Source organism: Stomoxys calcitrans, chromosome 4, assembly GCF_963082655.1.
Source record: "Stomoxys calcitrans chromosome 4, idStoCalc2.1, whole genome shotgun sequence".
Lineage (NCBI taxonomy): Eukaryota > Metazoa > Arthropoda > Insecta > Diptera > Muscidae > Stomoxys > Stomoxys calcitrans.
The window spans coordinates 105,968,119-105,989,864 of NC_081555.1; the positions used below are offsets into that span (position 1 = coordinate 105,968,119).

General features: G+C 38.4%; 1 long non-coding RNA gene across 1 annotated transcript in view; it reads left to right on the plus strand.

The window, feature by feature from the left end:
• The first annotated feature begins 893 nt into the window (after window positions 1-893).
• The window catches only part of LOC106085891 (uncharacterized), a 107,796-nt gene continuing 86,943 nt past the window's right edge, over window positions 894-21,746 (plus strand). Inside the window, exon 1 of the long non-coding RNA XR_001221046.2 lies at window positions 894-1,464. This is a non-coding gene — a long non-coding RNA (uncharacterized LOC106085891). The remainder of the gene's footprint in view (window positions 1,465-21,746) is intronic.

Below are 21,746 nucleotides of genomic sequence, written 5' to 3' on the forward strand. Positions count from 1 at the left end.
ATGCAAATCGGTTCTGTAGATCAAAAGTTATATCGTCTACCAAATTGTAAAAGTGGAAAATAGTCAACTTTACATTGATAAGGCACTTCCTTTTTATAGCCGAGTTCGAACGGCGTGCCGTAGAGCGACACCTCGTTGGGGAGAAGTTTTTACATGGCAAAGTACCTCACAAATGTCGCCAGCATTAGGAGGGGATAACCACCGCTGAAAAATTTTCGGATGTTCTCGCCAGGATTCGAACCCAGGCGTTCAGCGTCATAGGTGGACATACTACCCTCTGCGCAACGGTGGCAGTGACTGTCAAAATACTGCAGGATTAAAATTTAGTAAAAATTTTTCCATCTTAATAAAATTTCGTTAGAGTTTCTACGTTGGGAACCCAACAACTCTTTGATTCCGATTCATTTGATGGTTCAGTGATGAAAGAGAGAAGACATTGTAAATCTCGTGGAAATCGAGCTGTCTCACAAAAAATTACACTTAAGTTATGACAATTCTAAAGATAATTTTGGAGATTTCTCTTTTTGCCCTAGCCAATGTTTGACACATGAACCCAACCAAAGACTCAGTCATATCCACTCTCTTTCAATCTCACATTTACATGAAATATAACTTCTGCTAATGTACTCACAGCAAGAGTATTACATGTAGCCAATAACAGAGAGAGAGAGAGCGAGAGAACGTTTTTGTGCTTTTTACATTAATGGCATTTCGCTCTCTCCCATTCTCTCAAGTCAAATAAATAACTTACATGTGGCAATGATTTTTGCACAACAGCATTGTTTTGGGGCCAACAAAAGCAACAACCTATGCTAATAGCAAAGAAAAACCTTGTCAAAGGCAACAGAAGCCAAAGCAGCAACAACGATGTCACAGTAGCAGCCGCCAACTAACATAATGACACTGGGAGTTCTCTCCCAACATCTGGCTAAGTTTATGTTGGAGTGTGCATGTGTTTGTGCCTGTCTGCTGCCCCTGTGATGGCCGTATGTGTTTTCTGTTCATCATTTCAGAGTGTTTCTCACTACAAACGAGTGCGGTTCACAAAGTGAAAATAAGCGCATTAATGCAGCGGCAGCAGCAAATGTTAATCCCACAAAACATACATCCATCCAGAATAAGCAAAAAAGAAAAGTAGAAAAAAAAAGCCAAAAGTAATTTGAAATTTCAAATGAAAAATTCTACACAAGCCTAAAAGAAAAATTTAGAGGCAACATATTGTGAGAGCAATGAAGCAAATGGAAAAATAAAAAAATTGTCCAAAAGAAAAAGATTAAAAAATATTTAAAAAGCAGAAAAAATATCAAAAGAGATACATGCAGTGAAAAATTTTAAGTCATAGAAAAAATTATAGAAAATATCTTAGATAAAACAAAATTTTATTGAAATTGGTAAAAAAAAGCATCCCTAGAGCAAAAATTTGGATTAAAGCCTACTTGGTAGCAGAGAATTGAGTGGTATACGGTGCGTATGAGTATTTTTTTTTTAATTATTCTCATTGTCTTTTAGCAGTGACAAAAAGTGATCCCAGTTGTTTCAACTGAAAAAAAGTGTTGTTGGTGCTTGGCTTTGACAATATGTATATATATATATGTTGTGTGCATGTGTTTGAGTGTGCATGCGTGTGTCCCTATGTGGTTGAATGAGTGCGTGTTATAAGCAATGTTAAGTGGTTTTGGTGGATAACTTAACGAATGGGCAGACGAACAAACGAACGAACGAATGAACAACTCTGGTGTGTAGCACAACGGAAACAAAGTGAAAGCCTGCGAAAGTGAACAACAAATAATACAAAACGGCAACAACAACAACAGTTATAGCATAACATACATTGTGAAAAATCTAAAGGTCACCATGTAAAGCATCGCAACAAAGTTGACAACAACAATAACATAAACAAGAAAAAGTCATGGAAGTTTAGTAAGAAAAGGCAAGCGAAAAATAAAGAGGCAAGAAAAAAAAAACAAAAAATCATGAATAAAGCCTCTTTGCATTCTTAATATCAAACAAACAAAAGCCAATTCCCAGGACCATTTTACAAAGGAATTTATAGTATTTCTCAAACTCATGCTGCTCATGAGTTGCCACTTTTCAAACATGCAACCAAAAAAAAAAAAAAGAAAACAAAAACTTAAAGCACCACCATAGTAGTAGAAGAAGAAGCACAAGAACATAGGCCAGGCAAGACAGGAAACAGAAACATAAGAATAACGGAAGATACAAATAATGTGGGGAAATTTTAATCAGGACTGCTAGGCAAACCGAAAAAATGGAAAAACATCACCTAAAACAACAACAAATTTGGTGACAAAGACAATAACAAGCATCCTTAGACACACACACATACATATAAAATCCCATATAAGAAGAAAAAAAAAACATGAAAAACAAGAAAAGATTCTTTTATAAGCTTTTAAATAAAGATTATAAAATATTTATGCATTCTTTGTGGCAAAGCTATAGAAGAGATGGAAAGACTGGCAGAGAGAGAGAGAGAGAGGCCCATTGAAATGCTGTGCCTGTTTGTCATATCCCTTAGGCTGACAGGCTTAAAATTATACTTCCGGCCTTCTTGAAAAACTCAGCGACACTCACACAAACGCACAACGCTGGCAAAAGAGACAGCGACAAGTCGAAAGCAAAATAAAGGCATTCTTAAGGAAAACGAACATGAAAAAAACTATACAATTTATGATTTGTAGCTAAGAAATTTCCGGTTTTGTTTTTTCTGCCTCTTTTTTTTTTGACCAAATACCTTTGTCCTTTTGTCATGGACACAAAAGGCCTTCTGCATTTTATTGACTCAATAAAAACAGTTTTTTATTTTACAATCTTAAATTCTAATTAAATATGACAAAGCACAGACAAAAAAAACAACGTTTATACTTGATTGCGTAACAGCAGCTTAATCTTATGCTATGACAGAATAGAAGAAGCTGGATGGAAGTGCCATGCAGATATACTATGTAGCGAATGCGTCACGTGTTTAGGGAGGGTATGACTAGTGTGCCGGAAAATGTATAAAAACAGTGATTAATGTGATTTTTCGGGTAGAACATAAAACCGAAAAAGGTTATATTAAACAGAAGAAAGGCGGTTTGGAGTAAATTTCGGCACAAATTCTGCACGTCTATTCGTTCTAGAACAGAAAAGGAAGTGACAACTGCGGAGGATATAGACATAATGCTCAAGCGGATCACGAAGGCCCTGAATGACTCGCTTGTGTCAGCATGTCCCCTAGCCAAGCCAAGGGGCAAAAAGCGACCACCATGGTGGACCCCACAGCGGGTTGGTCTGAGGAAGGACTGCTGAAAACTCTTCAACAGGGCGAAAGCCTACAAGAGCAGCACACCATTGGGAAATCTAAAAGGCTAAGCTAAGAAAATATAAGGGCGAGCTGAGAAAGGCTCAGAAAAACTCCTGGGTAGAATTCTGTAGCTCTGTGGAGGATAGGTTAGGCTAGGTTTAAGCGGCAGTCTGCCATCAGACTCACTTAGACGTTTTCGTCCATTGTGATACCACAGGAACTGAAGAAGGAAGATGCCTTCTAGTTCCTACCGTTGAACCATCAAGATCGCTTTAAAAAGCCCAATAACATGCGAATGTCACATCCGCAAAATCAGACAGTTTCTCAAAGAAATGAGAACCTAAAGTGGAACTCCTTCTGACTGCTAGTGCGGGATACACACACAGAAGGTGTTCTATAGCCTCTTCTTCATCGATGTGCCAGCTTCTGAAAAAACCTTCAGTCTGTCAGCATATTTTTCGATTAGACAGTGAGCTGTCATGGCGGACACAACGACTGAGACGTCTGTTCTAGCCAATGACAGGAAAGCAGTAGACCTCTTCGAGTCTAGATGAGGCCACATAGTTTTGAAATCCTCACAGCCCATCTATCATTCGTTGCCTTTAAGGAAGATTCTGTCCTCGAGACCTATTACGGTGGGGTATATTCAGAAGTCAGATAATGTATGGACAATGTCTAGTGAGGAAACACTAAAACTACTCGTTGATACACATTTCCCGGAAAATTTCCCAACGGACATCGTGGCGCCAAAAAAGGTTTTCAAAGGTATGAAAATCCTTTAGGCGATAAGAAGTTTCGACTCCTTTAGGTCGCCAGGCCCTTATCATGTATCACCGGTTGAATTACAAGCTGTGTGTGATAAACTGGTTCCCTGGCCTAGGGAGATATACTCCGTCAGATCTACTCGTGGATACATATTTCATGAAAAATTTCCAAATAGACAGCGTGGCGGCAGAAGAGGTTTTCATTTGCCGGAGGCTATTAGGGAAATTGTGTCTGAGCCGAAAATCCTTTGCGCGATAAGAAGTTTCGACTCCTTTAAATCGCCAGGCCCTGATGAGGTATCACCGGTTGAATTACAAGCTGTGTCTGATAGATTGGTTACTTGGCTAAGAGAGATATACTCTGCTTGTATCAGGATGTTGGAGTTTCTAGGCATCAACTCTACCGTAAAAAAGTCTATTAATAACTTACTAAAAGATGCATTACGGCAGGCTTGGGATCTGTGGATCTAAAAAGATGGGTCAGCAGAGGAACTCATCAAGGAGGTGTACTGCGTCCTTTACTTTGAAGCAAATATATTATTGTCTCTGGAAGAAAATTGCGTAAAAGTGGTCGCGTATGCTGATGACGTGGCAATTGCGGCTAGGGGAAAGTTTTCCAGCACTCTAAGAGATATATACTTCGGGAACCTTTACGTGCATTAGCGAAGTGGGCTACCGAAAGTGGTCTAGGTGTAGATCCGTGCAAGACAGAATTAGTTCTTTTCAATAGGAAATACAAGGTGCCTACAGTGGCATCTGCCTCCTTGGGAGAAAAGAATGTTCCATATACAGAAAGCGCAAAATATTTGGGTGTTTTGCTGGACATGAAATTGAATGGAAAGGGCAAGAAAGGCAACTCGTGCCCAATACACCTGCAAGAGAGCCATTGGCCAAATTTCGGGGTTAAGACCGCGCGTCATGAACTGGGTGTATACTGCAGTTGTCACACCTATAGGGTGATTTTTTTGAGGTTAGGATTTTCATGCATTAGTATTTGACAGATCACGTGGGATTTCAGACATGGTGTCAAAGAGAAAGATGCTCAGTATGCTTTGACATTTCATCATGAATAGACTTACTAACGAGCAACGCTTGCAAATCATTGAATTTTATTACCAAAATCAGTGTTCGGTTCGAAATGTGTTCAAATTTTGACAAATTTTGTTCAGCGATGAGGCTCATTTCTGGTTGAATGGCTACGTAAATAAGCAAAATTGCCGCATTTGGAGTGAAGAGCAACCAGAAGCCGTTCAACAACTGCCCATGCATCCCGAAAAATGCACTGTTTGGTGTGGTTTGTACGCTGGTGGAATCATTGGACCGTATTTTTCCAAGATGCTGTTGGACGCAACGTTACGGTGAATGAACACATTTCGAACCGAACACTGATTTTGGTAATAAAATTCAATGATTTGCAAGCGTTGCTCGTTAGTAAGTCTATTCATGATGAAATGTCAAAGCATACTGAGCATCTTTCTCTTTGACACCATGTCTGAAATCCCACGTGATCTGTCAAATACTAATGCATGAAAATCCTAACCTCAAAAAAATCACCCTTTATAATGCTATGTGGTGTTGTGGTCTGGTGGACGGCGATTCAAAAGTCCACCTACTGTTCAATACACAACCGGATTCAATGGATGGCTTGCCAAACTGAGGACGACACCATCTCATGAACTGAATTTAATGCTACATCTAATACCTCTGGACATTGTGGCTAGGCAAATTGCAGCGACCACTGCCGTGACGTTAAGGTAGCTTTCTCATTGGTCATGTGGCGGCTACGGACACTGTGTTATCTTTGATGAAATGCCCGAAGTTCCAGGTAGTGCGGATTACACCATACCAGAGCCAATATTTGATAAAAAGTACTCTACCACTATTCCTAATAGAACGAATTGAAACCACGATATCCCTTGTAACAGAAGTCACATAGACTTCTTTACGGATGGCTTGAAACTAAACAACCAGGTGGGCTGTGGGGTGTACTCTAAAAATCTAGAACTGGTCATACCGAAAAGGTTACCCGACTACTGCAGTATTTATCAAGCGAAGATCCTTGAATAAGGAAGTGGTGGCATGGCTTAGATATAATGTCATAACGACGATTGGCATAAATATTTTCTCAGACAGTCATTAAATCACTGGAGAACGTATTTTTGAACACAAAAACCGCCTTCGAATGTCGTAGTTCTCTCAACGAGATGGCTGAAGAGTTCAAAACTAACCTGTTCTGGGTGGCGGGTTGCAGATATATCCCAGGGAATTGTAAAGCGGACAAGCTTGCGAGACTAGGAACTACCTTACACATTCCAGGGAAACTGTAATCTACGGATATGCCTCTACGCACTTTCAGCCAGAAGGAGTTCCACTTTAGGTTCTCATTTCTTTGAAAATCTGTCTGATTTAGCGGTTTTGAATATTTGCAAGTTGTTGGGCTTTTAAAAGCGATGTGGATGGTTCAACGGTAGGAACTAGACGGGATCTTCCTTTTTCTGTTCCTGAGGTATCACAATGGACGAAAACGTTTAAGTGAGTCTGATGGCAGACTGCCACTTAAACCCAACCAAACTAAATGAGGTGCAAACCTTTGCTGCAACAAGATAATGATTCGAACTGACGCACAGTGGGATAGAATCGAAAAAAACCTGGTAAAAACTGTTATTTGAGAACGAATGAAGTTCGAAGCGATTTGAAGCTTTGAAGTTCGAAGCGATTAGAGTTGAGATGAAGATATTGTATGACTCAATCGCACTGTTTGTAGGTGTATCCAGCAAACAAGATATTTGAAAATTAAGATTTGGTAGCCCGAACAATTTTTGGAAATGCCGAGGTTACGGACTTTAGGGGCCTGCCAATAGGCGACCGAACCACCCAGGGAAATACAGAACATGATCTCGTTAGTTCAGCTCTAATCAATTAAAATTTCAAAGCGTTGTCTCTATCCGTTCTCAAATTGCACATTTTTTACTAGTTACTTTCGATTCTATTCCACTGTGTGTGTGAGGAGCCCGAACAGCCCAGGGAAATACAGCACATGATCTCGGCTTTAATCAATTGAAATTTCAAAGCATTGTCTCTATCCGTTCGCGAATTGCAAATTTTTTACTAGTTACTTTCGATTCTATTCCACTGTGTGACATTTCCTCTTCTATTCTATACACTGGATGAATGTCTTCCATCTATCAAACACATCGGGGGTCTTGTGAATATCATGATGTTTAAATCTGCTGCTGCTAACCGACACATTTTTTGACGTGAAGATATGCAAATTGCAAATTTTGCCCATGAACATTCCAATAAGGAACAGGGGCAAACTTCTCACATATCAATGAGTGCAGTCCAATTCAAGTTTTAAGCTCAATGATAAGGGCCCTCCTTTTTATAGCCGCAGTGCGACACCTCTTTGAAGAGAAGTTGACATGGCATAGTACCTCACAAATGTTGCCAGCATTAGGAGGGGAAAATCACTGCTGAAATTTTTTTCTGATGGTCTTGCCAGGATTCGAACCCAGGCGTTCAGGATCATAGGCGGACATGCCAACCTCTGCGCTACGGTGACCTCTAACATGACGATATGCATAAACCTTAATTCATTATAGGACTCCTTTCTTGAAGGGTTAATGACCAAAAATAATGCGCCTTTCTATTTTGGCATTTAAATCCTTCATACTCCAGAGTGTCTCTAATAACCTTTGTCTCTTGTATCTTGTATCGTGCGAGCTATATTGCAACGCATCACTTTTCGGCGTAGTTGGAACGCATTTCGCAATCCACCGCAATTTTGTGTATAGTGTCGGCCTTGTACTTTACCAGTACATCAGCATGTGTTAATACTAACTGAACATTCCAGGTGCAGGTTTACAAATTATGGTCCTTATTTGGTTTGCGGGTGTCGTCATTACTAGGGGGGCTGTTTTTGTATTCATTTGGGTTTCTGCCCCAACGCCTCAACTATTGTTTATAGTTTAGGTTAGGTTTGATTGAAAAGAGGGTGCGGACATTAATCCCCTCCGTACTATTGGGTTGCCTAAAAAGTAATTGCGGATTTTTTAAAAGAAAGTAAATGCATTTTTAATAAGTCTTAGAATGAACTTTAATCAAATATATAATTGCCATTTTGTTCGATAACCTTTTGCCATCTTCCTGGCAAATTTAGTATTCCATGCTCATAGAACTTCTGGCCTTTATCTGCAAAAAACTGAACCAAGTGCGATTTTATAGCCTCATCATTGCCGAAAGTTTTACCATTTAAGGAGTTCTGCAAAGATCGAAATAAATGGTTGTCTGATGGTGCAAGGTCCGGGCTATATGGTGGATGCATCAAAAGTTCCCAGCCAAGCTCACTCCGTTTTTTGGCGAGTGACCAAAGATGTGTGCGATCTAGCGTTGTCCGTGTGGAATATGACACCTTTACGATTGACCAATTCTGGTCGCTTCTCCTTGATGGCTGTATTCAATTTGTCCAATTGTTGACAGTAAACATCCGAATTAATCGTTTGGTTCATTGGAAGCAGCTTAAAATATACCACACCCTTCCAATCCCACCAAACAGACAGCATAACCTTCTTTTGGTGGATATCAGCCTTTGAAGTGGTTTGAGCTGGTTCACCATGTTTGGACCATGATCGTTTTCGACTAACGTTGTTGTAAATAATCCATTTTTCATCTCCAATTATGATTCGTTTTAAAAACGGATCGAATTCATTGCGTTTAAGGTGCATATCACAAGCGTTGATTCGGTTTGTTAAATGAATTTCTTTTAATACATGTGATACCCATATTAAAATTGACGCCAAACAAACAAATGTAAACAAAATTTCGCGCACTATTTTTCTAAAGCAAGCTAAAAGTAACAGTTGATAACTGACAGAAGAAAGAATGCAATTACAGAGTCACAAGCCGTTGAAAAAATTTGTCAACGCCGACTATATTACCGAAAATTACTTTTTGGGCAACCCAATACTATGGGCATACACCTCAGCCAGATTCGGCTTGTTGTGCGCTCTAAATACTATAAAGTAACCTCGAAAAAGAAAATTTAAGTTAAGAATTCCGTGCTAATTACAAGATCCTCTATTGTTTTCCATAACACGCCCCTAAGCTGGTTCTATTGGGTTGCCCAAAAAGTAATTGCGGATTTTTTAAAAGAAAGTAAATGCATTTTTAATAAAACTTAGAATGAACTTTAATCAAATATACTTTTTTACACTTTTTTTCTAAAGCAAGCTAAAAGTAACAGCTGATAACTGACAAAAGAAAGAATGCAATTACAGAGTCAAAAGCCGTTGAAGAAATTTGTCAACGCCGACTATATGAAAAATCCGCAATTACTTTTTGGGCAACCCAATACCTGGTATTTTGTCCCCACCTAAGTACTGGTGTCTGTTAGCCGCGAAAGCCGAGCAATGGAAATGAATGCTCCAACGTCTCATCATCTTCCCCACATGACCTTCACATGCTATTACTTGTCGTACCGATTTTGCACAAGTAAGCTCGTAGTCCTATGTGTCTCTTCATAATACTATAAATGGCCAAATACATTTTTATTATACTTTCAAAACGGAAACATCTTAACTCTTTTGAAGTAATTTATGTTAATCGAACTTCCGCTGCCCATATTTATTTAGCTGCAACAGATGTTTGAGCAATGAGTTGTGTATAACAAATGCAACAACAACAACAAGATGTTGTATCTCAAGGGTAATGTCTCAATTTTACAACTCAATTAGTAGTTTCATAAAGCGCAACAGAGACATTTGTTGTCAGCTCAAAGCCCCTAATCTCTTGCCAAAAATTGATATTGATTACAGTTGAATGCTCTATTCTAGTTTTGTGTGGCTGTGCCAAAAAAATGACGCCACATTCAAGTGTTCAACAATTGCGGCTAGTATACTACAAGGTATGTAGCACTAAGTGCTAATCAAAAGAGACTAAATCCATATATGTGAAATTATAAAAATTTTCAACGCTACTAGAGGTATCATAAGGCATCCAAATTATTATTAAGGAGTGTTTGTCCTAAGGTGAGCTAGTGAGGGTCTCATAAGAGTTTTACTGCCAAAACTAAAAGTTTTTTGTCACTCGATTAATTCTTCAAATTCAGCTGTTTTTATACCCTCCACCATAGGATATGGGAATACTAATTTCGTCACTCCGTTAGTAACACATCGAAATATTGATCTGAGACCCTAAAAAGTATATATTCTTGATCGTTTTGGCATTTAAGTCGATAAGTCGACCAGACCGACGGACGGACATGGCTAATGTCCGTCCTTTCGTCTAGTCGTTCGTCTGTCCATCCGTGTGCCCGTCCGTCTGTCTGTCACCCTGTCTGTCTATCGAAAGCAGGCTAACTTTCGAAGGAGGAAAACTAAGTGCTTAAAATTTTGCACAAATATTTCTTATTGATGTAGGTCGGTTGGGATTGTGCAATATTGGAACTCAAATGATAGGTGTTCGAGTGTAGAATACAAATTTGTTATTAAACATTGGGTCCATGTATCTAGGGGCCGGCCCGACCACAAAAGTACCTCAAAAGCACCGTCCAAAATCAATAGTGAACCGATCGAGACAAAGTGGGACTTAAATGAAAGGTATTCGGAAGTAGATTACGAATATGGTATAGAAAGAACTATAGGCTATATAATTTTTTGATATCAAACGAGGGCGGATCGTTCCCCTTGCCCCGAAAACACTATCCAAAATCAAAAGTGGACCGATCGGAACAATGTGGATATCAAATGAAAGGAATTCGAGAGTAGGATACGAATATGGTATTAAAAATTGGGTTCAAGTACCCTCAAAGGCGCCCAACCTCCCAAACCAGACGTATTTATCGACCGTAATAATATGAGGCTCAAATGAAAGATATTATAGGGAAGAGCACGAAACTAACATTCATTTTCGGGACTAAGTGTCTGGGAGCTTCCCCACACCCACAATACGCACCGCGAACAACCCCCCAAACAAATATATTGACCTATAGTGACTGAAATAAAAGGTTTTTTGGAGTAGAACATGAATCTGATATTCAATTTTGAGACCAAGTATATATGGGCCGCCAAAACATCGAAACACCTCATAACAGTATTATTGACCGATCATAGCTATGCATCTGGTAGGAAATTCTATTTCTAAAACTACCGCAAATAGGCTAACTGACCGAACATGGCAGTGTGGGAATCAAGCAAGATGTATTTGATTAGTAGAGTACGAATATCCTAGTTTGTGCTTAACAGTAAGAAAGGAAGGACCAAAAAGAAACACAGAAACAAAGCTATTGGAGAGTAGGTAACATGTTTACACGTTACACGTTTTTAATGCGAAAGCATAGTGGAGTGGGTATTAATTGAAATTTTAGCTAAACGATAAAAAGTCAAACTTCTCACATATCAATGAGTGCTGTCCGATTGAAAACAAGGTTCAGCTAGTCTATTATATAAAAATTAAAGTATTGCGCTTTGTTTGTTTGTTCCGAATAGACCCAAAAAAAGGGCTGAAACGATTTTTATGAAATTTTGACATAAGGTAGAGTCTAGCTTCCAGGTGAAAATAGGGTAAGTCCCTTTGTGATATCCGCTAGGAGCCCCTCCTAGGACCCCCACACTAACTTCAATTTTTAAAAAGCCACATCTTTGAGATGGGTGCACTGATTTAAGTGAGTTTTATATGCCAACTTATGGTAACCCAAAGCAAAAAATTGCTTTAAAACTTTGGGGCAACTAACCGTGGGTGACATCTTACCACAAAATTCACCCAAACGAACATATTAACCGATTGGGACTATTTGGGTATCAAATGAAAGTTATATAAGAGCAGAGTGCGAATTTTATATAACAATTCGATCGTCGCACAGTGGGAGAAAATCGAAAAAAGATAGTGAAAAATATGCCGTGTGAGAACGGGTACAGATATCTCTTTGAAATTTGAAATGGTTAGAGCAGCGGTGTTAACGAGATCGGTTGTCCGGGTGCCTTTTGGCAGGCCCTTAAATTTGGTCACCTCGGTATTTCGAAAAATTGTTTGGGCTGCTAAATCTTCCTTAAGGGTCTGATTTTCATTATCAACTCTGATTCGGACAGATTCGACTTAAATTTTTTTGTGCAATTTTGACCGAGACATGCTTCGTATTTTTCCATTCGCGAAAGCTTTTGTGGTTTGATTTTCATTTTTATGTATGATTTGGATTCGTGACAAAATTAACAACGAGTGCCGTGGCAAGTGTGAACATCTGATTATATAGTTAAAAGTTATACAGTTTGTGGAAAAATGTGGAAAAAGTGTATTTTTTGCATTTTTTGGTCAAAAAAAGTATGTTCATTGATTAGTTATTATAGAAAAAACTTGTTTCGATATATCAATATTTTCTTTTTTGCTGGTGAAGGAAACATATTGAAAATGCGTTTTAAGTGAAATTTGAAGTAGATATGTCAATTTAAACGGTTATATATGTGCTATATGTACTTGAAAGTAGGCAATTTTTAATTAAAAAATGGAAAACCCACTCGAGTTCAAAATTTCCAAAGCACAGATCCCACAATAGGGCACATGTTTTATTTACTCAATATGTCCCCTAAACCCATGCAAAAAAATTTTTGAACTTAACAATATTTGTAGTCTCCACAGCAAATTTACTAAAAAATACAGATTTTGAAACCATTTTTGCTCAAAAGGGGTATTTTGGGAAAAAAAAATATGTGGAAAAAAATATGGAATATATATGGAAAAATCTGCAATATTCAAAAAGAATTGCTAAGATATCTTTATTTGTTTTTTTCTTAGAAATTTTTTGATCTTGATAACACCTCAGCTTTAAAGATTTCAAATTTCAAAGAGATATCTCTGCCCTTTCTTAAACGGCAAATTTTTTACTAGTTATTTTCGACTGTGAGTCGGGGGACCCGCCCCACCGCCCCACCGCCACCTCCAAAAACCCCCCAAAAATAACAAGTTTACCAATAGGGACAATATGGATACTAAATGAAAGGTAATTGGAAGTAGAATAAGAAACTTGTATACAAATTTGGAGTCAAGTCCCCAAACCAAAAATCGCCCCCAAATGCACTTGTAAGCTGATCAGGACAATGTGGGATTCAAACGAAAGGTTATTGGAAGTTCTGTACGAAATATATAAAAAAGTGTGGAATCTATTCCAAGGGTGGTGAGCCCACCTCAAAATTATTCAGCAAATGGACGTGGACACCGAACGGGGCAAGATGGGACTTAAACGAAAAGTATTTTAGAGTAGAATTATATGAAAATTTGGGTCAGTTCCCGGGGAGTCGCCCCACTCTAAAATTATGCCTCAAATGGCCATGTATACCTAACGGGCCAATATGGGATTCTAATGAAAGTTATTTGAGAATTAAGTACGAATATAAAAAACTTTCAAATTTAGACCATGTCAAAAGGTGTTCGCAAACTTTTGCGGCTGTAGCGAAGCACACCGCGCCAGCTGGTAACTTATATATAATAGCTCACATAAAAACCGATATCCAGATTTGACTTCTGGAGTTTCTAGAGGTCGCAATTCTTTACCGATTTGAAATTTTGGGTATGACGTTTTGTTATGATTTGCAATTAACCTGATATAGCTCCCATATAAAACGATCTTCCGATTTAATTTCTTGAGTTTCAGGAGGGCGCAATTATTATCTGATTTAGTTGCAATTTCGCATGTGGCGTTTTATTATGACTTACATAAACTGTGCTTGGTGCGATCCAAATTGGCCTATAAACTGATATAGCTCCCATATAAATAGATCTCCCGATTTAACAGCTTGGGCCCCTAGAGGGTGCGGTTCTTATCCGATTTGGCAGAAATTTTACACGTGGCGCTTTGTTATGACTTACAATAAATGTACCAGGTATGACCTAAATTGTTTAAATCTTTGATATAGCTTCCAAATAAGCCGATTTCCCGATTTTACTTTTTGAGCCTCTAGAGGGCACAATTCTTATTCGATTTTTCTGAAATTTTGCGAATGGGGTTTTGCTATGACTGGCAATAAAAGTACCAGGTATGGGCTAAATTGTTTAAAAGCTTGATATAGCTTCCATATAAGCCGATCTCCCGATTTAGCATCTTGAGCCTCCAGAGGGCGCGGTTCTTATCTGGTGTGGCAGAAATTTTATGAATGGCGTTTTGTTATGACTTGCAACAAATGTACCAGGTATGGCCTAAATGCCGATCTCGCGATTTGACTTCTTCAGCCTCTAGAGGGTGCGGTTCTTATGCGGAAACTTTGCGAATTGCGTTTTGTTATGACTCTCAACAAATGTACCTGGTATGGCCTAAATTGTTTCAAAGCTTGATATAGCTCCCATGTAAGCCGATCTTTGCTGAAATTTCGCATGTGGCGTTTTGCTATGACTTCTAACAACTGGTCGATATAGCATTTATATATTTGAAAAATTCAGTCAAAGCACTTTTCGCATGCGATCCAGGGTGGAGGGTATCGGTTCGGCCGATACCTTCAGCTGATTTCGTTGGATTGGCCAACGAATCGAGTGGCAGCTAATTGTGAGACATTCTATAGAGTGTGGGTACATTAATTTTAAGTAACTTTTTTATACCTTATATCACCATTGTGGTACATTATATGATAAAGTCGTGAATACTTTTGTTAAACGCTAAAGACGATTCTATTCAGAATCTCTTCATAATTCAAAGTAGCCATGCCAGCGAAGGACATTTCTCTATTTTGATTTGATAAAATGGAAATTAAGCTTAGTTGATTTTTTCGAACTATTTAAATTGGAAAAAAATCGGTTCAGATTTAGATATAGTTTCCATATCACATGATTATAAGACCTTTCTAAGCCTTCAACGCTACTTCAATAAAAGAAATAAAAGAATAGATTACGCCAGTTTAAGCTTTTGTTATGTAAAGAAGAAATATACAACAAAATTTTTAAAGTTAAGAATTTGTCACTTCTTTTCTCATGAGGGGGACTTGTAAGCATTTCCGTTGTAGATTCAAGTGCGATGATTTCTCATCTATTCATCCGAGCCATTTTTTGTGAAACAAAATGTCATTTCATTTGTAGTTATACTTTGTAGTTAATTTTGTAGAAAAATATAAGAAAAATTCAGCAAACTAAAATAGTTGCCGTACGATTTAATTTTGTTCGAAATAAATCAGAAATTATTCTTCAACCGAAAAATAGAATAAAGCTTAATGCTTTACAAACAATACACACAAAAAAATACAGAACTTGTCCACAAGTCAAAAAATTGAGTGACAAACAAGACAGACAACAGACAGGTAGGCCAACAGAAGGCAGTGGATATGAATATCTCAGAGATGGATGGATGGATGGATGAGTGAACGCGTACACGGACCACAATTGAATAGAAAACAAACGAAAAAAGAAGATTGGCAGGTGGACGGATGGACAGACATATAAACGGACGGACAGTTTTTGTTGGCAGTTTCTCGTTTTTTTTTTGTCTTTTATTTTGTTTCTGATTCTCTTGAAGGAAATAAAAAACAACACGAAACATTGCTGCAACTGACGCCCCAACATTTTCCTACGACGACGACGACGAGACACAACTCAACAGCAAACCAAATGTGACAACAAAATGTGACACAAAACGACGGTGAAGATGACTATGGGGCTGGCTGACTAGCGGGGCTAAAGCAAACTGTTGACCCCAACAAGTGGTGGCAGGCGTTACCCACAAGTGGTTGTAGTAGACCACAAAAAATGGTTTTACTCGCACCATTCCACTTGTAGTTATACAAACAATTACAATTTACGTTTTTTTCTCTCCCTTCTGGGGGGTATTTGCAACCGTATTGAGGCGAAAAAAACCAAAGAAAATAAGAACTGAAAAAACAGTTTTTTCAGTTACTTTTAGTTTGATGCCAAAAAACATAATTTTTAAGAGTTTGCCTTTTTTATTTCCGATTATTACTCAGAGGATTAATACAAGTTTTTTGTTCGAGTGAGAATTCATTGGATTTATAATGGCAATATTTGTATACAATTTGCAGGACAATTGAATTATTTTACAAGTATATGTATGGTAGTGATAGGGTTTTCAGCCCATTGTATGGATAACTCTTTTATTCATTGAACGATTTAAATGGCAATTTAAAGGAAATGAATACCAAAAAGGAAAATCTGTTAAAACAATTTTTGTTATTTAATAATTTTTCATTGAGATTTTCAGATAAATGTCAATTATTCAAGGGACCTTTTATATTGGGTTGCCCAAAAAGTAATTGCGGATTTTTCAAATAGTCGGCGTTGACAAATTTTTTCACAGCTTGTGACTCTGTAATTGCATTCTTTCTTCCGTCAGTTATCAGCTGTTACTTTTAGCTTGCTTTAGAAAAAAAGTGTAAAAAAAATGCATTTACTTTCTTTTAAAAAATCCGTAATTACTTTTTGGGCAACCCAATATTTCGGGATTGGACAACCCTTATGTTGCAATCTGCCAACTATCAGCTCTATCGTAAAGCTTGACATTTTTGAGGTTATGCGTACTTAGAACGTTTTGACATACGAGCGTTATTTGTGTTGTTTACAGTAACTTAAAAGATTCATCTCGCCTAAAAAATGGATTTAAATCGTGAACATTTTCGTGCGATTATTTTGTACAACTTTCGACATGGATTAACTCAACAACAGTGCATCGATGAACTTCAATCAATTTTTTTTGGCGATGAAGCTCCATCAAGGACCAGTGTTTATCGATGGTATGGTGAATTCAACCGAGGTCGTAGTTCACTCCAAGACGAATTTCCAAAGTCCAAAAGTCCAAAATCAGTTGTTGTCCCAAAAACCATTGATGCTGTGCGCCAACTGATATTGCATGATCGTCATGTGAACCATCGCGAGATTGAGACAACCTTAGGCATTAATGGGACTAACCAGCATACATTCAATATTGCATGAACATTTGACCGTCAAAAAATTTGTTCGCGGTGGATGCCAAACAATTTGTCAATCGCTTGTCGATTGGTCAAACGAAATGCAGCAAAAATACGATCGCGGTACTTCGAAATACGTCTATGATATCATTACAGGTGATGAATCGTGGATTTTCGCCTATGAGTTTAAAATTAAACAGCAGTCGACTGTATGGGTGTTTCAAAATGAACCAAATCCAACAAAAGTTGCTCGCGCACGAAGCACTTCCAACCAAATTTTCCGGAAAACCAGGACATGTCACATTCGTACCACTAGAACAGTCATTTCTGAAAGGTACACAACCATTTGTTTGCCAGTTGTCTTTCAAGAAATCAGGAAAATCAACGGTCGAAGACGGATCATTCTTCACCACGACAATGCGAGCTCTCACACATCGGCCCAAACAACTGCATTATTGAGCACTCAAAACATTGTGGTGAGTCATCGGCCGTATAGACCTGACTTGGCACCGAATGACGTCTTTTTATTCGCATACGTAAAAAATTAAATGAAAGGTCAAGGTTTTTCGACACCTAAAGAAGCGGTTGATGCGTTCAAAAGTACTTCGACAATTGGTTCAAACGCATGCAAGAGTGTATAGATCTTAATAAAGAATGTTTTGAAAACCAATAAAGGTATTTTCGATGACTAATATTGGTTTTTGTGTTTTCTAATCCCGAAATATAAAAGGCAACCCTCGTATTGTTGTTGAGTTTTTGAAAGAAGAGTTTGTGTTTTTATAACCACCAGCAAAGGATGGGGGTTAATAAAAATATTCAGCTGAAACTTCCATGGGCAGATAACGTTCGAAGATGGGTTATATTGGACTATATGTGTAAATAGCCTCCATATAGACCGATACCCCCCTTTAAGGTCTTAGGGCCATAAAAGTCGCATTTGTCACACGTTTGGCTGACATTTGGGACAGTGACTTGTATTAGGTCCCTCGATATTCTTGCTGAGTTTTCCCTAAGGGAATTTAAGTTTAGATGTGGCTGTCATATATACCGATTTCCCGATTTAAGATCTTTGGACAATAGAAGGCCCATATATTTTCCAATTTCACCAAGATTGTACAAAGTGAACTGTGTTAACTCCTTTAATGTCTGTAACGAGTTTGTTTTGAATTGGACCATTTTTGGATGTAGCCCCCATATAGGCCGATCTCCCAATTGAAGGTCTTTAGCCCAAAAATGGCGTATTCATTAACTGACTTTGCTGAAATTTAGTACATTTCTACGACCCTTTAACCCTTTTTATTGCTCGATGCATTACAATTTGCACAGAATTTTGACGAAATGTGGTTGATATATATATACCCGAGATTGTGGGTATCCAAAGATCGGCACTGTTAAACTTAATTCCTTTTTAATTCTTCGTTGCTAGATGCATTTTATTAAAGAGAAAACTGGCGGCATTTATGAGTTATTAAGCCATTTCAAACTTTCTTCTCAAATGGGTGTTGTTCCGCGGCACACCTTTCGGACTCGGCTATGAGAAGAAGACCATTTGTCATTGAGCTTAAATTAAGATTGGAGAGTATTCGTAAAAATGTGAAAAGTTTTCTCCCTGTTCGTAAATGTGATATTTGTGGGCAAGGTAGCAAACCTTGGGTTGTAAATGAAATGGGATTTGAACGTTACAACACTTCTAAAAAAAGGAATCCGAATCAGGTATGCCAAAAGCATCTTGGAGATAGCATATGGCTGGGCTTGACCTAGAAGCATGAACGTTTAACCAAAAAAGACTTAAATCCGAAAATGACGAAGTTTGGTCGATTTGAGGAGGCACATTTCCTCAACAAAGTAATGATCTTGGATAATCAACCTGGCACATTCAGAATCGATAAGGCTCACAGATATTGGCCATGGTGTAGGCGGGACGTGTGCGCCAAAAGGGGCCTAATTTCGAAAATAATCCACTTACTTTAAATGAGAGTGATTGATCCAATACTAACTTATGTCTGGGTTTTATGTAGACGGTATAAATGAGCTTAAACTGTAACCGGACTGCTCTCATTGGCATGAGAGAATGGAATGCCCATGGGAAATTCAGATAGTAGTTGATGATAGGAGAAGGTCCCACCATATAATCGAAGCTACGATAGGATATATTCACCACTAGGGCAGTAGCAAGCAGAACGGTGGGATCACAAACAGTCTTAGAGTGAAAAAAATCGATAAACGCCAGGCCAAAGCGGAGTAAGATAAAGGGAAAGCAGACAAGGTTGCTGTAAGGGCCAGAGTATTGCCGTTGACAAGTTTGATGAGTGCGAAGCCTTTCAAGGCAACGCAGTCGGAGTTAATGCCGACAGTGAACCGGGCCGAACGACAGCGAAAATCCTATGGTGAGATACAGATTGTGACCTAACGAGACTAATAGTAAAGGCAAGTAAGAAAGAGGTCAGAATGGATTTCGACATAAACGGAACATATAGGATTAAGGGCGCATTTATGCAGAATAAGTGCAGCAAGTGCGTATGGCATGGAAGAAAGACGACGAAGTGTTTGCGCGTTTTCTGTGTTATTAGGCCGCTTTCGCGGGTAAAAAGTATCGAAACTTATTTCAGTTAAATTGGATAAGAATTGTAACCACTAGAAGCTTAAGAAGTCTAATCGGAAGATCGGTTTATACGGCAGCTATATCAGATTATGGACCGGATTCAACCATTTTTGGCACATTTGTTGGAAGTCATACCAAAACAGAACGTGCAAAATTTCCACCAAATCGAATTAGAATTGCACCGTCTAGAGGCTCACGAAATCTTATGTTAGGTTATGAACCGAACCGCAATTGCTGGAAGTCATACCAAAACACTATGTACAAAATTTCAGCCAAATCGGATAAGAATTGCAATCTGTAGAAGCTAAAGAAGTCAAGACCCAAGATCGGTTTATATGACAGTATATGAAAACACGACCGATTTGGCCCCTTTACATACCCAACTGACCTTCAGTAATAAGAAGTACTTGTCAAAAATTTTAAGTGCTTAGCTTTACTCCTTTGAAAGTTCTTTCGACAAACAGACGGACGGACGGAGGGACGATTGACGATTGGCTAGATCGACTGAAGAACCCAAACGATGTAAAGAAAGAACCCGATTGTTCCCAAGAACCCATCTTCATGAATTCTACCAAAAGTTTAATTTATTTGAAGGGCACATGATCGGATAATAATTGCGGTTTCTAGGGGCCCACGAAATCAAGTCGAAGGATGATATTATATGGGAGCTGTATCGTAATCTGAATCTATATTGCGCATTTGCAATCTTCGCCGACTTACAAAAATATGAAGTATTTGTGCAAAATTTTAAGCGGTTATCTCCATTTGTTCGATAGATAGCGAGTTCTTATAAAACGGTTAGACTAAATAAGTGTATCCCATCCTATGGTGGTGAGTATAATGAGAAGGAAAAATGCTTGATCCAAAATTGGAATATTAATTCTCCACAAGGAAATGTCCAAAAATGGATTGAGGGTAACAAATTTCGCAGAAGCAAGATTTTAACATTGTGATATGTCCCCCAGTAAAAAGTAGGAATTCAAATTCATTACGATGCAAGAGATGATAGGCATTCGTCCAGAGTACATAGAAAGCTGCTTAACTTGTCAGTAGCAACACACCAATCGAAGGAGAGCCATTCAGCAAAAAAAAAAATAGAGGAAAACAAGTAAAAGTGTGCTAAGTTCGGCCGGGCCGAATCTTATGTACCCTCCACATTGGTTCGCATATGTCAAGTTCTTTGCCCAGTATATCTTTATAGACAAACAAAGGTTTATGAATCTATCAATTCAAATCCATAATCCTTTGTTATTGGAGATACATCAGATTATGGATCCATTCGGATTGTGCTTGGTTTGGGTGTTAAAGCTAATAGAAGAAGTCGTTGTACACAATTTCAGCCAAATCGGATGAAAATTTCGCCCCCTACAGGTTCAAGAAATATATTGGGGAGATCGGTTTATATGAAAGACACATCAGATTATGAAACGATTTAAGCCATACTTTGTATATTTGTTGCAATTGAAAACATCATGCAAAATTTCAGCCAAACCTGATAATAATTGCGTTGTAGAGGCTCAAGAAGTCAAGGTCTGAAATCCGCTTATAGTGCAGCTATATCAAAACATGGACCAACAGAACTCATTTGCAATCCCAACTGACCTACACTAAAAGGAAGTATTTGTGCAAATTTTCCGACGCCTAGCTTTGTGTCTTCGAAAGTTAGCGTGCTTTCGACAGACGGACGGACGTGACGAAATCGATTTAGAATTTCAAGACGCTTATATTTTGTTGGCTCTCATATTAATATTTCGATGTGTTACAAACGGAATGACGAAATTAGTATACCCAAATCCTATAGTATACCCCAATCCTATCATTTTCCTGTGTCTGTAGCATCGCAATGAACCAAAAAGTCAAGAGAGAATTATAGCCAGTAAAACCTAACCTATTACTCTTGCAGGTTGACACGAGCTGATACACATTATGTCTGTCTGTCTGTATGTCCGTCCGTCCGTTCGTGTGTCCCTCCACCAATTCTTCTTTCCGTCCATTTGTCCGTCTTTCTTTCTATTTGCCCTCTGTCCGGTCATCTGCCTATCTATCAATCGTACTTCCGTCCATCTGGTTGTCTTTCTGTCCACCTTCACGTCTGTGCTGTCAAGGGTATGCTATTTTTCGAACGTTTAAAGCTAACTGCTCAAAATTTTGCATAAAAATTGTAAATTGGCTAAATCGATACATAA